This window comes from Eschrichtius robustus, chromosome 11 (assembly GCF_028021215.1).
Source record: "Eschrichtius robustus isolate mEscRob2 chromosome 11, mEscRob2.pri, whole genome shotgun sequence".
Taxonomy (NCBI): domain Eukaryota; kingdom Metazoa; phylum Chordata; class Mammalia; order Artiodactyla; family Eschrichtiidae; genus Eschrichtius; species Eschrichtius robustus.
Genome location: NC_090834.1, coordinates 75,697,225 through 75,715,063, shown reverse-complemented (window position 1 = coordinate 75,715,063; position 17,839 = coordinate 75,697,225). Strand labels below are relative to the sequence as shown.

General features: G+C 36.1%; 1 pseudogene; it reads right to left on the bottom strand.

The window, feature by feature from the left end:
* Positions 1-634: 634 nt before the first annotated feature.
* LOC137772231 (L-lactate dehydrogenase A-like 6A) lies at positions 635-17,839 on the bottom strand (annotated as a pseudogene).

Below are 17,839 nucleotides of genomic sequence, written 5' to 3'. Positions count from 1 at the left end.
AGCCTACTCTATACTTCTCCCAAGAGAAGAAAGACCAATTTGGACTCACTCATCACTGAAGAGTTTGTATAGCTTAGATCTTTTCTTACAAAATGAAAATCTACTTGTAAAAATTATCAGAATAGAAACTAGCAAGGCTTAATCTAGTGTTAGGTTTGAAGCTAACATTTAAATGAGTTATTTTTGTGTATACATTTATTTTTACATGGTAAAGGAAGTTACAGCTTTTTTATAGCATACAAATGAACACAGGTTTATCAGCCAGCCAGAACGAAATAATTAGCATACACTTGATGAAAAGAATCATGGTCTCTAAACACAATAAACACACATCATACATTCTTTTGGACCAAATGGCAACTACATATATAATATACAAGGCAAGTACTGGTACATCAGAGGTACCAAAATACCTTATTTGATGCAGTGACTTAGGAATTATAAAAAATAAGTATCATCCAACATTTGAATGCTAAATAAAAGAGCTGAGGGGCTAAATAGAGGAGTCACTCTTCCCTCCTTCTTTTTTCCGACTTTTAGGAATTTGAGTTTATTCAAAAGTTTTACGTATTTAATCCTGTAAGTAACTACTATCTCTCTTTCGATAACTTCAGAACGGTAGTTTTAAGCAACTTTAAAACTTGCGCTCCTTCTGAATTTCCCAGAGAGTTTCTGCACCCTTTTTCAGACAGGCCTCTTCTGCAGAGGTCAGCTTTACCTTTATGAGGTCTGTAATAACATTCTCTCCCAGGATACATGGAACACTAAGGTATACTCTTCATTTATTCAATAGTGGCCCTGAAAGTAAAGACTTAAAAATTATTCCTTTCTCTTTTCTTCTAACAAAGGTCTGCAATATGAGAAACAACAGTTGCTGGGTGAATTGAGTATTTAACAGATTTGTAGTATGAACTGTAGCAGAAAAAGATACAAGGAAAGAACAATTTGAAACAGATGACTAGACATATTTATTGTTCAAAATCATCTGCCATCTTCCCACATAGGCCCCAACCTCTTGCCATGTTTGCTGGGACCAACCCTCCTTTTCCTATCTCCGTGCCCCTAAACCACTTCCTATCAGGGAACCACTTCAAAATTCCTATTACTTTATTCCCAGGGATTTAATTCCATTTTACTTTACCTTCTCCCATTCAAACTAGCAAAGGGATCTTATCCAGGCCCCAACTTCCCCCTCCCCAGGAGACCAACTGCTAATACTTTTGTGATCAGTGCTTCTTTCTTAAGTCTCTTCACTGGACCTCATTGAAACTGTTTGTTAGAGAACAACTCAAAATGTGGCAAGACCTACCACAGTGGTTCCCAATGTTACTAGATATTTGTAGAGCTAGTTCACTCAGTTAAATAATAAAGATGCAATAAGACTTTTATCTAATAGAATGTATAAGAAATACCACACTAGGTCAGGACAGAGGTCTACAAAGGTAGGCCTCTTCCTCCTCTACCACCATCCCTTTGTCTCTGTCTCTTCAGCAGCAGCAGCAAAGAACAGATTTTAGGAAGAGAGGTGCTTCCACAAGATCAACTTCAAAAATTTTCATCAATTCTCTTTTACATCTATCTTATGTTGATATTAAATATTTTTTCAAACATAAACATCCTACCTTACTCATGGTGGAAACTGGATGCACTCCTAAGATTCTTCAGAATACTTTGTTAAATCAGCACAGATAGGGCAACACCCCATTTCTTTTTAATCACCTCACAGCCACTGTGGAGTTGGAAGAAATCATGAACATAAGTTAATTTTAGAAGAAATACTAGTCTTTGAACATCCATATTATGGCAGCCTGACAATGCCACAAATCTGAAATGTTTCCGTCAATAATTTCTCCTGGGCATTTCTTATAGGAGTTGGTTATGTAAGGTAGGAAAACAGAGTTAATGACCGTAAGTACAGAGATCCAGAAGTTAATGTGAAATCAATTTTACTATTAACAGTAAAGAATATATAGCAACAATTAGAAAAAATATATTGTCAGTTAACAAGTGAGTGCCTGCTATATGGCAGATACTGGGTTAGGCTCAGCAGTGAGTGAGACAGACTTAGTCCCTAACTGCTTAAGAGTTTATAATGTGAATATGATCACACCAAAATAAAAGTAGAAGTGCTAAGGAAAGAAAAGTCCGGCAGATACAACAACATATACTTAAAGGACCCAAGTCTCATCCCTCTGGCACAATTCAGGCTTACAGCTAACTTCCAAGGTACTGAAAATACAAAACATACTACCTGGCAACCACTACTTTGCAGACATTTTCCTCCTGCTCAGGTCTTTATCAGTTCCTTTATCTGAGTTCAGAACCTTCGGAGAGACCGCAGCAATGTTCATTCCACTCCACACAGGAACTAAGAAAAAGATACCCCCAAATCCATTCATTACATAGTATTATATAACAGGTTGTTGTTTTTTTTTAACCTTAGCAAAACTGTTACAATTGCCCTGAGTGGTTTACAACTAGGAACGCTCAACAAAACTATCAAAAATTCAGATGTCTAAGCCCCCTATCCCAAATCGGCTAAATCAAAATCTTCAGGGATGGAGCCCACAATTCTATTGTCTTGGCAGAGATTCTCCAAACAAGAAAGTGACAGTTTTGAAATTTTCAACTATAAGTTTTAACTTTTATCACTTCAAGTCCTTTTCCATAGCCAGGGGTTTGTATTAGATCAATTTCAAGGGTTCTTAGCCAGAAGAAAGTAAGATAAAAAGGACTGCTATCATATTAGCACCCCTCCTCCTCTTCCCTTTAATTTTCTCCAGTTAATAGGAAGAATTCATGTTACCTGAATTACAATACTGACCTTTCTGAACTAGAGTATCCTAAGTTAAATATAAACTACATCTTGTTACTTAGTGCTGTGTTAAGAAAGTCTTATAATCTTAATTGTACATATATGTAGGATTGTAGTAACATTCTCATTTTTTTCAAACTTGTATTTCTGGTAAGTTATTTTATTATAAAAATAATGTGCTAAAAATCAAAACACTACTAAAAGGACCTAAAGTAGAATAAAAGTCCTTTCACCCAGGAGGTATTTTACTTTATGATTAAATATATGATCTGAAATATATTTCAGAGAGTGTGCACAGCTCAGTGGTACTCTTAGGCTTACCACTTGAGTCTCTGTGCTCTAAAAGGACAAACCATGACAGCTTTCAGAGTGGACACCAAGCCTCTGCCCAGTCAAGAAATGGAAAGGGGCAGTGGCCAGATTACAGCCACTCCCAATAACTACAGTTTTGGGGAAATGCTCTTAACTTCCATGCTACAAAGTTAAGATACCCACTGAGAAGAAAAAATTCAAGTCAGAAAAAGTTCTCACTTTAAATGATAAACTTTTTTACATTTATCTAAATTAAAACTAAGTCTGATGTTTCGATGGGGGGAAAAAAACAGTTCTCTATCCAACTCCAGTTACACCATAGTTTCAACAATATCTACCCAACAGAAATAAATTATGACAAACTTTTGTCGCTACTTTGTATAGACTTTTGTGCAGAAACACACACATTCATTCATGCCATTAAAATTTAAACACAAATCAATATCCCTTATCAAGTCTTTCTTTGAAATAATTTTTCTCAGAGAATAATCCATTTAGAGCAAAAATCTTAGTTAAGGGAAACAGAGAAACAAGTATACATGGAATGTAACTGTCAGCAAAACATAATCAGGCCTTAGTCCCACTAGGCAAGGGAAGAAAATTTGGCATAGTCTGATGTTTTGGGTATGTGAACTATTTTAAACATTATTTTATCAGAATTTTTTTCTCATTGAATTTAAAAAGTGGTAACTATTAGCCAGAAAGTTAGTGCAGATACAGTAATGGCAAACAAGAGAATTTCAACAATAAAAAAGCATTACTAAGGATACACAGAGATACTACATAATATATGAAACAATCCAACAGTACATAATAATCATGAACTTAGATGCAACTCATTGAAATGGCCTCAAAATATATTGGAAAAAAATTGGGAAACGCTAGGTGGATTTGAGTAACTACCTTTATCAGAAACTGACAGCTCAGTAATAATTAATTAAAAATTTGTAATTTAGTAAAACTAAACCAAATCAGTAAGTGTGAATGGATATAGAAAGATCCTCCAATTAAGTCTATTTCCCCCCCAAATACATAAAGGAACATTTACAAAAACTGTATTAACTAGGTCACAAAGGAAGCCTTAACAGATTTCAAAGAGTGGATGTTAACCCGCATTTCTCTGATGTCAACTGAGCTATGTTAGAATCAACCACAATATAACAAATTTTAAAATGTTTCAAAGCTAAAAGCATACTCTTAACTTGCTGAGTTAAAGACAAAATAAAACTAGGAATTACAAAATACTTATACCTGAATGACAATAAAAGTGCCACAAAACAAAATAAAAAGTGGTACTTACTGTTAAATTTATATTCTTAGATGCATTTTTTTAAAAACAAAAAAGATCAAGGATAAGAGTTACTAACCATAAAGTAAAAGGAAGTTTTAAAAAATAAGCAGAAAGTAGTAAGATTAAAAACATCAGTATCAATAAAATAGAAAGTAATTCTTGGGGAGAGGAGGACTAATAAGTTAGAGGAATATCTAGCAAAACGAGGGCACAATGTCCCCAACAAATAATATCAGGAAACAGGAGAGGTAAGCAGAAATACAGTAAAGGTTTAGAAAGTCATAAAATATGAAACACATGCCAGTATAAAACTTGGATGAAATGGACAGCTAGAAAACTTCCTAAAATGACTTAAGAAGAAATGGAAAATCTGAATAAACAAATTACATTAATGAACTTTTAACAAAAATCTAGCCCCTCACCCTTTCAACTGTTTTACAAACAAGTTATATCAAAATTTCAAGGAACAGTTTGTTCTTATGCAACCTATTTTATTAGATAACAGAAAAAAATTTTTGGTGGGGATATACAAGCAGCTCATGCAGCTCAATAACAAAAAAACCAACAACCCAATCCAAAAATGGGCAGAAGACCTAAATAGACATTTCTCCAAAGAAGATATACAGATGGCCTACAGACACATGAAAGAATGCTCAACATCATTAATCATTAGAGAAATGCAAATCAAAACTACAATGAGATATCATCTCACACCGGTCAGAATGGCCATCATCAAAAAATCTAGAAACAATAAATGCTGGAGAGGGTGTGGAGGAAAGGGAACACTCTTGCACTGTTGGTGGGAATGTAAATTGATACAGCCACTATGGAGAACAGTATGGAGGTTCCTTAAAAAACTACAAATAGAACTACCATACGACCCAGCAATCCCAATACTGGGCATATACCCTGAGAAAACCATAGGTCAAAAAGAGTCATGTACCAAAATGTTCATTGCAGCTCTATTTACAATAGCCAGGACATGGAAGCAACCTAAATGTCCATCGACAGATGAATGGATAAAGAAGATGTGGCACATATATACAATGGAATATTACTCAGCCATAAAAAGAAATGAAATGGAGGTATTTGTAATGAGGTGGATGGAGTTAGAGTCTGTCATACAGAGTGAAGTAAGTCAGAAAGAGAAAAACAAATACAGTATGCTAACACATATATACGGAATCTAAGGGAAAAAAAAAAAAAAAGGCCATGAAGAACCTAGTGGCAAGACGGGAATAAAGACACAGACCTACTAGAGAATGGACTTGAGGATATGGGGAGGGGGTGGGGTGAGATGTGACAGGGTAAGAGAGTGTCATGGACATATATACACTACCAAATGTAAAATAGATAACTAGTGGGAAGCAGCCGCATAGCACAGGGAGACCAGCTCGGTGCTTTGTGACCACCTAGAGGGGTGGGATGGGGAGGGTGGGAGGGAGGGAGATGCAAGAGGGAAGAGAAATGGGAACATATTGTATATGTATAACTGATTCACTTTGTTATAAAGCAGAAGCTAACACACCATTGTAAGGCAATTATACTTCAATAAAGATGTTAAAAAAAAAAAAAGATACAGACAAAGACAAGAATACTATTATTATATGAGTACTAACAGTTGTTAGGAAGAGCAAAAATAGGGGCTGGAAAAAGTAGGAAGATAAAACTGTGATAGTCCTTGGGTTTTACCCTGTACTTGTTGAGTATTCCTGAAAGCTTCTGTTCTTTATTTTAAAATCAGAGTTATATATAGTCATGATCTACAAAACTTTTTTTTAATAAATAAAACTGGCCCTTTGGTTCACTACCTCTAAAAAAAAAAAAAAACAAAAAAAAAAACCTTGATACTGAAACTGAGCAAAAGACCAGATAAAAAATAGTAAACTCATATTATTTATTTACACAGATACACAAGTACTAAATAAAATATTAGCAAATATACTTAAGTGGGGTTTTTGAAAACTACTTCATGACCAAGTAAGTTTTAGCCCAGAAATGCAAAGATGGTTCAATATCAGAAAATCTATTAATATATTACACTATGTGAGATTTAAAGAAAAAGATCATTTGAATTGTACAAAAACCTGATGAAATTCCAAATCCATTAGGGTTTAATAAAAGTAAAACTCAACCATCTAAGAAGAAAAGGAAACTTAACCTAAAAAGGTATCTATCAAAAATCCAAAACAAACATCACAAATAATGAAGAAAATTTAGAAGTATTTTCATTACAGTCAGGAACAAGACAAGGATACACCCACTATCACTGTTTCTATTTAACATCTTACTGGAGATCCTCCTAGCCAATGCAATAGGACAGGAAAAAGATAAAGGTCTTAAGTATAGAAAAAAGGCCTTATTTGGAGATGGTAGGTTTGTCTCACAGAAAATGTCTGGTAATTTGTAAACTATAGAAATTAAAGATCAGAAAGAAAACAAGAAATAACAGAGACTTGTGGGGGACCATTAAACACACCAACATGCGTTATAGTAGTACCAGAAGGAGAGGAAAGGAGCAAACACATTCAAAGAAATAATGGGTGAAACTTCCCAAATATGAAAAACATTAATCTGCACATTCAAGAAGTTTAAGGAACTCCAGGTAGGATATACTGAAAGGGATTCTTACTTAGACACACCATAGTTGAACTGTCAAAAGCCACAGAAAAAATATTGGAAATAGTAGGAGAAAACAGACTCACTGCATACCAGAGAACCAAAATAAGTTAACAGCTAACTTCTAATCTGAAGCAATGGAGGCCAGAAGACAGTTGAATGACATTCAAAGTGCTGGAAGAGAAACTCAACCAAGAGTACTATATGTAGCAAATCCATATTTCAAAAATGAAGGCAGAATAAAGACATTCCCAAATAAATAAACATTGAGAGAAGTCACTGCTAGCAGCCGACCTGCCTTACAACAGATACTGAAGAAGTTTCTTCAGGCTGAAAGGAAGTGATACCACGCAGCAATTCATACCAACATGAAGAAAGGAGCACTGGTAATAGTGAAATATAATTTATTTATATAAATGTGTGTGTGTGTGTGTGTATACATACACACACACACATACACCTACCTCTTATTTAAAACACAACTGCATAAAACTATATAAAATTTATTGTTGGGTCTACAAGATATACAGATAGAAGGTATTTGACAATAACAACCAGAAGAGGAAGGGAAAGATACTAGAGTAGAGCAAGGCAGTGACACCAGACAGTAACTCAAATCTAGACAAAGAAATGAATATCAAAAGTGAAAAATAAGGTTAATATAAAAAAAATTCATAAATATATTTTTGTCTTCTCTTAGCTTCTACAAAAGACTTAAGATTATATAAAGCAATAATTATAACACTGTATTGTTGAATTTTTAATACATATAGACATATACAACAATAATAGCACAAAAGTGGGTGAGGGATTGATGCTACAATGGAGCAAAGTTTCTATATTTTATTGGAATTAAGTGTGCAAAAATGTGAAGTACATCCAGGTACCTTAAGCTGATATTGTAACTCCAAGAGCAACCACTAAAAAAAACCCCTCAAAAAACATAATTTAAAATTAAATAATTAAAATGGTACTTTAGAAAATGCAAAAAAAGACAGTAAAGGAGAAACCAAGGAACAAAAGAAGACACAAGACATACAGAAACAGCAAAATGACAAGCATAAATCCAAACATATCACAGTAACAGTAAATGTGAATAAACAGTCCACTCAAAAGGCAGAGATTTTCACACTGCATAAAATGAGATCTAACTATATTGCTCGCTAGAACAGACACACTTTTTTTTTTTTTTTTTTAGTACTATCTGTATTTTGGGGTCATTATCCTATTTTAATTTTTTTTTTAATTGAAGTATAGTTGATTTACAATATTGTGTTAGTTTCAGGTGTACAGAAAGTAATTCAGATGTATATATGTATTTTTTCAAATTGTGTTCCATCATAGGTTATTACAAGATATTGAATATAGTTCCCTGCACTATACCATAAATCCTTGTTGCTTATCTATTTTATGTATAGTAGTTTGTATCTGTTAATCCCATATCCTTATTTATCCCTCCCTACCTCCCTCTCCCCTTTGGTAACCGTAAGTTTGTTTTCTATGTCTGTGAGTCTATTTCTGTTTTGTAAATAAGTTCATTTATATCATTTCTTTTAGATTCCATATAGGAGTGATATCATATAATATTTGTCTTTCTCTGTCTGACTTACTTCACGTAGTATGATATTCTTCTAGGTCCATCCATGTTGCTGCAAATGGCAATACTTCATTCTTTTTTAGGGCAGAGTAATATTCCATTGTATATATGTGCCATATCTTCTTAAACGATTCACTCAGTATGATAATCTCTAGGTCCATCCATGTTGGCATTATTTCACTCTTTATTTCATACATACACACACACACACACACACACACACACACACACCCCACATCATCTTTATCCATTCATCTGCAGTGGACATTTAGGTTGTTTCCATGTCTTGGCTATTGTAAATAGTGCTGCTGTGAACATAGGGGTGCATGCATCTTTTCAAATTATAGTTTTCTCTGGATATATGCCCAGGAGTGGAATTGCTGGATCATATGGCAACTCTATTTTTAGTTTTTTGAGGAACCTCCATTCTGTTTTCCATAATGGCTGCACCAACTGACATCCCCATCAACAGTGTAGGAGGGTTCCCTTTTCTCCACACCCTCTCAACATGTTATTTGCAGACATTTTAATAACAGCCATTCTGGCCGGTGTGAGGTGATATCTCATTGTCATTTTGATTTGCATTTCTCTGATGATTAGTGATGTTAAGTATCTTTTCATGTGCCTGCCTATTGGCCATCTGTATGTCTTCTTTGGAGAAATGTCTACTTAGGCCTTCTGCCCAATTTTTGATTGGGTTGTTTGTTGTTTTGTTATTGAGTTGTATAAGCTGTTTTTTTTTTAAATTTTATTTATTTTTATTTATTTATGGCTGTGTTGGGTCTTCGTTTCTGTGCGAGGGCTTTCTCTAGTTGCGGCAAGCGGGGGCCACTCTTCATCGCGGTGCGCGGGCCTCTCACTATCGCGGCCTCTCTTGTTGCGGAGCACAGGCTCCAGACGCGCAGGCTCAGTAATTGTGGCTCACGGGCCTAGTTGCTCCGCAGCATGTGGGATCTTCCCAGACCAGGGCTCGAACCCGTGTCCCCTGCATTGGCAGGCAGATTCTCAACCGCTGCGCCACCAGGGAAGCCCCAGCTGTTTCTATAGTTTGGAAATTAAGCCCTTGTCGGTCACATCATTTGCAGATATTTCCTTCTGGTCCATAGATTGTCTTTTTGTTGATGGTTTCCTTTGCTGTGCAAAAGACTTTAAGTTTGATTAGGTCCCATTTATTTATTTTCGCTTTTATCTCTATTGCCTTGGTAGACTGACCTAAGAAAACACTGGTATGATCTATGTCAGAGAATGCTTTGCCTATGTTCTCTTCTAGGAGTTTTATGGTGTCATGTCTTATATTTTAGTCTTTAAGCCATTTGAGTTTATTTTTGTGTATGGTGTAAGGCTGTGTTCTAACTTCACTGATTTCCATGCAGCTGTCAACCTTTCCCAACATCACTTGCTAAAGAGACTGTCTTTTCCTCACTGTATAATCTTGCCTCTTTTGTCATAGATTAATTGACCATGGGTGTGTGGGTTTATTTCTGGGCTCTCTATTCTGTTCCATTGATTCATATGTCTGTTTTTGGGCCAATACCACACTGTTTTGATTACTGTCGCTTTGCAGTACTGTCTGAAGTCTGGGAGGGTTATGCCTCCTGCTTTGTTCTTTTTCCTCAGGATTGCTTTGGCAATTCTGCGTCTTTTATGGTTCCGTATAAATTTTAGGATTATTTGTTCTAGTTCTATGAAAAATGTCATGGGTAATTTGACAGGGATCACATTATATCTGTAGCTTGCTTTGGTAGTATGGCCATTTTAACAATATTAATTCTTCCAATCCAAGAGCATGGGATAGCTTTCCATTTCTTTGAATCATTTTTTGATTTCCTCTATCAATGTTTTATGGTTTTCAGCATATAGGTGTTTCACTTCCTTGGTTTATTCCTAGGGGGTTTTTTTATTTTTATTTTTTTATTTTATTTTATTTTTGGCCATGCTGCGCGGCATGCGGTATCTTAGTTCCCGACCAGGGATCGAACCCGTGTCCCCTGCCCCCTGCCCCGGGCCAAGGAAGCGCGGAGTCTTAACCACTGGACCGCCAGGGAAGTCCCGGGGTTTTGTTTAAACGTAATTTTAAACAGGATTTTTTTTAACTTTCTCTGATATTTGATTGTTAGTGTAGAGAAATGTAACTGATTTCTGTATATTAACTTGTATCCTGCTACCTTGCTGAATTCATTTGTTAGTTCTAATAGTTTTTGTGTGGTCTTTATTATTCTCTACATAGAGTATCATGTCATCTGCAAATAGTGACAGTTTTACCTGTTCCCTTCCAATCTGCATACCTTTTCTTTCTTTTTCTTGTCTAATTGCTGTGGCTGGGACTTCAATACTACGTTGAATAGAGGTGCTGAGAGTGGGTTTCCCTGGTGGCTCAGTGGTGAAGAATCCGCCTGCCAATGCAGGGAACACGGGTTCGAGCCCTGGCCTGGGACGATCCCACGTGCTGCAGAGCAACTAAGCCCGTGAGCCACAGCTACTGAGCCTACGAGCCACAACTACTGAGCCCATGTGCCACAACTACTGAAGCCCGTGCGCCTAGAGCCCGTGCTCCGCAACAAGAGAAGCCACCGCAGTGAGAAGCCCACACACCGCAACGAAGAGTAGCCCCCACTCGCCGCAACTAGAGAAAGCCCACGCGCAGCAACAAAAACCCAATGTAGCCAAAAATAAATAAATAAATAAATAAATAAATAAATAAATTTATTTTTTATAAAATACAGTAATTTGGCTGAATATCACAACCTAGATTTCTGAGCTCCAGACTCATAATCAGCTACCAGCTACCTGTTTGATATCTCCTCTTGAGTATCTTTTCAGATATCTCAAATTTAACATGTCCCAATTGGAAATCTTGGTTTTTCTCCCCTAAACTCAACACTCCCTCCTACTTCCTTCACTGACTCCCACCTCCTTGAAAGCATCACAATTCAGATAAATGGAACTACCATCCAATCAATCGCTCAAGGTAAAAATCCAGAAGTCATTTTTCACTCTTCCCTGTCCCTCACTATACAAAATCTGTCAGTGGTCCTGCATGTTTTATTTCCAAAGTATATCTTAAATTTGTCCACTTTGTGCATGCACCAGTGAGGAGTCTAGTACAATCTTGGAGGGTTAGTCAATAACGTATTGTGCTTTCACTTCAGCACCCTCAGCAATCTGGAAAACAGCTCAGATATGAAAGTCTTTAGTTTGTAAAACTTGGATTTACACACTACGATTCAGCAAATTATCTTTTCATATACGCTAGTATTTAAAGAAATCTTCATTATGGTACACACACTGATTATGCAAAATACATGTTAAATTAACAAAACAGGAAGCGATTCTGGCTATATCGGTAGTTTAGAGTTTAATACCCATTATTTTTCTCTACCAAGTTACTAAACGCACCCCCCCACACAAAAAAAATTATTATTCACTGAACAGCCAAAATAAAGGTGACCTGGATTGGAAACAATAATCACTTTGCAGTGGAGACTGTGTTAGATAATACTGGAAATCATTAATTTAAACATGGACACATTTCTCTGGATTAAATCAAGGTATGTTTCTCTTTATCTGGCCTGCACCTGCTGTGATAATCACTATGTTGAGTTTGCAGTGACAAAATAATCTGGGGAAAGACTGGAATAGAAAACATTACAGAAGAAAACATCTAAAATCTGAGTACACATTTCCTGTTCAGCTCAATCACCACACTTTTTACTAAAGAGTGAGCTCCCTTAGATCTTCTACTATGCCCATAGCACTCTTAATTTCAGGAAATTAGTACTAAATTTTCCTTGTACATTTGTTTTAGCAACCTCCTAACATACATACCTCTTGCACTTTATAGAAAAGGTCAAAATGTACATTGTTCTGGTAAATGAGAATGTTTACTTAGAGATAGATGTGGTATGAAAAGACCCTTGAACAGGGATATATTGGTTCATTCATTTGTTCATACAATTACCTCCTGGGAGCCAAGTAAATAAAGTACAGTAGTTAAGAGCTTAGGCTTTTGAGTCAAAACAAAGGGATCAAATTCTTACTCCATCACTTTTATTTAACTTTGATGTGCAGGTGCATCATCTGTGAAACATCATAGAATTGTGCTGAGGTTATTAAATAAAATAAAGTGCTTTAGCTCAGTGGCTGGCACAAAATGGGCAATCAATTAATGATTACTGTCATGATAATTACTATTACTGCTGCTCACAGGAACTCACTCTGGTGCTGTAGAAAGCCCTGTAGACAAATTAAGTATAACCTAATGAAATCTGAACATGTTATGAGACTACAGGGTAGGGAGCAACCAACTTTATAACAATTGGGGAAGTCATGATATAAAGATATGATTTTCTTAGATATTTATTAATGTACTATTAGAATATTTATAGTATTTAGCTATGACAGTAACCTTTGCTAGAAAAAATATTTAGGATTTTCATGAAAGGGCTGCCATGTTGCAGACCCACTGTCTCACCCATTAATTTGCCTTCATCAGCATCCACAGAGGCAAGTTCATCACTCAAGCCCTAACAAGACATTAGTCAAGTGGGAGAGGGGGGCGTCTGGATTAACTGGAGAATGAAAGAAAATTCTTATACTGGCAATCTATATCTACCTTATGAATTATCAGACTCAGGGAAGACATAATGAATCTGTTCAACATTTCATCATGATATAAAAGTCCAAACTAGAAGAGATACAAGCTACAAGGAGGAAAGCTTCAGCTCACAATTAGGAAACCAAACAGAGAAGCCATTTAATAAACAGAACAGTCTCTGAAGGTAGTGAACACCTCTTCAATTTAAGCTGAGGCTGCACAATGATAAAGAAGGGATTCTGGAGAAGGAATTTCTCACCGGACTACGAGCTCCTAGAGAAGAGGAAGTCATTCATTTTCACTCATCTGGTGCTTAGCATTAACCTGGCACATAGACGCTCAATAAAAGTTTTTTGAATAAATAGATTAAAACATAGGGCCCTTTCCAACTCTAAAATTTTATAGTTCTTTAATCAAGCAATGTTACATGCAAAAAGGAATCAGTACTATATATTTCTAGCATGCTACTTCATATGTAATAAAGGAGGAAAATAGTACTATATATTTCTAGCATGCTACTTCATATGTAATAAAGGAGGAAAATTATATACTGTATTTGCAAAAGAAACTCTAGCGGATACACAAGAAACTGACAAATGGTTTCCTAAAGTGGAATTTAGGGGAAAGGTTGGATGGAAACAGGATGAAAGTGTGACTTCTCTATGTATATCTTTTTTTTTTTTAAACATCTTTATTGGAGTATAATTGGTTTACAATGGTGTGTTAGTTTCTGCTTTATAACAAAGTGAATCAGCTATACATATTATGTATATCTTTTTATATTACTTTTATTTTTTAACCTTGTGAATGTATTACCTTTTGAAAAATAATGTTGTAAATAACTACATATTATCTTTATTATATATTATTAAAATCTTCACTGAAAAAAACCAATGGCTTTGAGCTAGTACTTAGAAATAAATGATCAAGTATCCATAATTTAAGTACATGTCCAACTTATATTGTTGGATCTTTTTACTTTATTCTAACTAATGGAAATTCAAAGCCAAGCACTTTAAACTTGATTATAATTTATTGCCTAGAAGTCTAAACTGTATCACAAGGAAAAGGTTGTTGCTTAATGAGATGCCAATGCTTTCTGGATACTCTAAATTATTTACAGAGATTATAGTAGCATGGAGCAGAATTACACTATTGACAAAATTACCTTTGAAACATAGTTTTTAAAATGTTCTGTGTAGAAATGAGCACACCTAGCACTCAGATCTTGGATTATAATATCATACTCCAATAAAAGGAATCAGGGCTCCTTGGGGAAAAAAAAAAGGCTGATTTACGATTGAAGCAGAAAATATACAACAAGAAGAAGCTGAAAGATCTTATATGCCAGAAACTAGAGAAGTGCTCAAACTAAACAAAAACCCTATGTTGATGGGGGTATGTCAAAGGGACACAGTAGTCAACTGAATGAGCTCCCAATGGCCAAAGCTGGAACAACTTGAGAAACAAAATAAAGATGCACTTAATTATAACCCAAAGTATAAAATAAAATTCATGAGCCCATACTGATATTAGTAAATGACTGAATGAATTAATAAAAAGGAGAGAAAAGACAAATCTCCCATGCAGAAGAATCCCAAATAATTTATGAAGATACTCTACTCCCAAGGAGAGGGAACATAACTCCCCACTCCCTAAGTGTGGGCTGTACATAGAGACTTCCTTCCAAAGAGCACAGCATGGAAAGATGGAAAAAAGAGTAACTTTACAGTAGAGAAACCTAACACTACCTCAGCAAGTGACTGAGGTCAACATCAACTGTAATAAATCATGTTGACAGTATGTACTCTGGAAATGATGTGATGAAAATGCTACCTAACCTCTGTGTCTTCCTCCCCAAAATCCATTATTTCAGTCTAACCATGAGAAAAACACCAGACAAATTCCAATAGAGGAGCATTCTACAAAATATCTGACCAGTACTCCTCAAAACTGCCAAAGTCATCAAAAACAAGGAAAGCCTCAGGAATTCCCTGGTGGCCCACTGGTTAGGATTCAGTGCTTTCACTGCCAGGACCCGGGTTCAACCCCTGGTTGGGCAACTATGATCCTGCAAGCCGCGCAGCGTGGCTGGGGAAAAAAAAACACACAAGGAAAGCCTAAAAAAGAAATTGTCACGGTCTAGAGGAGTCTAAGGAGACATGAATGACTAAATGTAACGTAGTATCCTGGAAGGGATACTAAAACAGAAAAAGAACGTTAGGTAAAAACCAAAGTATGGACTTCAGTTAATGACAATGTATCATGTATATGTTATCTGTATACACTTATCTATTCATGCAACTTGAGACAGTCTGTGGCTTTTTTCTCCTCTATAAAATAGATCTAATAATTACTTTTCAGGGCTGTCAGATAATGTATACAAAGCATATTGTTATTATCATTATAATCAATGTTGTAAACAAATGTGTTGGTTTTCATGTATGTGTATTCTTCTTAGCAATGAGGACACTGCTGACAAAGGCATTATAGCTGGTAGGACAAAATGAGTCATGAGGAATTCATATGATTGCCGGAAGCAGCAGTTGACAGTACCTGACACTCTCGGTGCCTTATGTCATTTAGACATGAAATCCAGGCCTAATCCTTTAAATCCAATAAATCATGCCAGGATTAAAGGCTACAGAAAGGTAGCTTGAAGAAATCTTATAGATATTCCATTAATAAAAGCAAATCATAGCTAAAAGAGTTTATTATGATTTACCAAAACGTTATGTGTTCAGATCAGGGTAATATTCTTAGCAAGGGGTCAGATCTTTTTAGTCCTGTGTCTCTCCATTAAAAGTGGAAGCTAACTTTATTAGCGACATCAATACTAAGAAAACTAAACACTAAAACTAACCTAACATGAATAAAGAAGGAAGGGAAATAAAAATAGAGACCAGGAAATGGGAGAGAGATTTTTAAAGGAAAAAGATTATTGTATTTGTTACTAGTAGGACACCTACCACAACTAACAAGTTGCACACTCTTTTTCTGCCACCTATTTTTCTCCAGTTGTTTTACTTGTGAGCAGAGTTTCCTAGTCAAGCAAAGGGGGACCTCATAGTATCACCACATTGAGTGAAAGTGAAATGTCAACATGCTTTCACATAGAGACGCTTCTAACACATAGGATACCATCATAAGAACTAGAAAAAGCAGCCCCCTCTGGGTGGAACAATTAGAAAAGAGCACCTGTTCCTCTGGGTTAAGCCAGCAGGGGCTGGATAGGCCCCCACTCACCTCTTGAACTAGACACAACCTGCACAACGATATGTGGTGGCCTTGCCTCCAACTAAGGAAAACTTGGTTAACCCAATGGCACAGAGCACATAACTTACTTTTTCTGGGGGGTGGGAGAAAAGGTAGATTTTTAATAACTGCTTTTATCGCCAGGTTAAGTCATGCAGTTACAAAGTAGTTAGAAATTTCTGAAAGGATATTATTGTTAAAAAAGACTCATTCTTACATAAATAATATCTAGTACTTCATTGGGACACTAATGTTCAAAAGGTCCTGACCAAACAACTCCCAAACAAAACACAACCCTAGGTTGTTTCCAGCCCACTGGGAATGAAGCCGTGCGCAGAAGATGAGGCCTGTAAAAGACGACACAAAGTCAGGGCGAGTCAGAGCCTTTGGTAATGCTCAGGGCCGCCAGCCAGACTCCAAAGACAGAGCTCAAGTGGTTTCTCCTGAGACACTCTACTTGAATTATTGTTCAATTAGTCAACACAGCACATCTTCAAAAGAGAACAATTAACATGATAAGGAGATGACTGCATTCTTTGGACTGTATGTCATAATTGTGGTTAGTAAATTCTGACAGTCTTAACAAAAACAGCCTCCATCATTTGCAGGTATGAAGATAACTTAATTCTCTACCAGGCTTTTTATTTTTGCTGGATGACAAAATGCGATTGACAAGCTATAAATGATACTGTTTTATGTTACAAAAACACTAGCTTTTTTCATTTATTATATTTACAGGCATTCACTGCTTGAGTCAAGGTTAGGCTTGTTAAGTGATTAAAGGCAATTTTATTACAGCAGCATGTATTTTATTCTAAAAGAATAAAATGCATAAAGTTTTTTTGTTTGTAACCTGTCAAAAATTGAGTTATTTTGCTGATGTAAAATACCAGTAACTCACTTGAGGACCATGCTACCTTCCGAAAATGCCATGTACTTGCTTCTTAAACGTGTCAAAGCACTTGATAGACTTGTCCAGAGCTGAAGCGGCAAGCTACTGACTGCTCTTGGACAACAGGTGCTTCCCCGGGGCTACAGCTGACTGTGCTGGGAAGCAGCCATGGAGCAAGGCAGCACAGACAGATGGAAAAAAACTTTTTATTTAAAGGCAAAATGCCCAAATGGCTCTCTGGCATAGCTAATTTCTACTATCACGTATTCGCTTATATATGGTCCCCTAACCTTAATTTTTTTCTTCTTAAGGGGCTGATTTGGATTAACTTGTTGAGAATGGTGTATAACTTACTTTTAATAAGATGCTGACAGCACAGGCCATAGCAACTGATCCACTTCCTTACTGGGATGAATGGCCTCTTCTGAAACGAAAATCTTAAATTCACGCTTGACGGTCGCCAT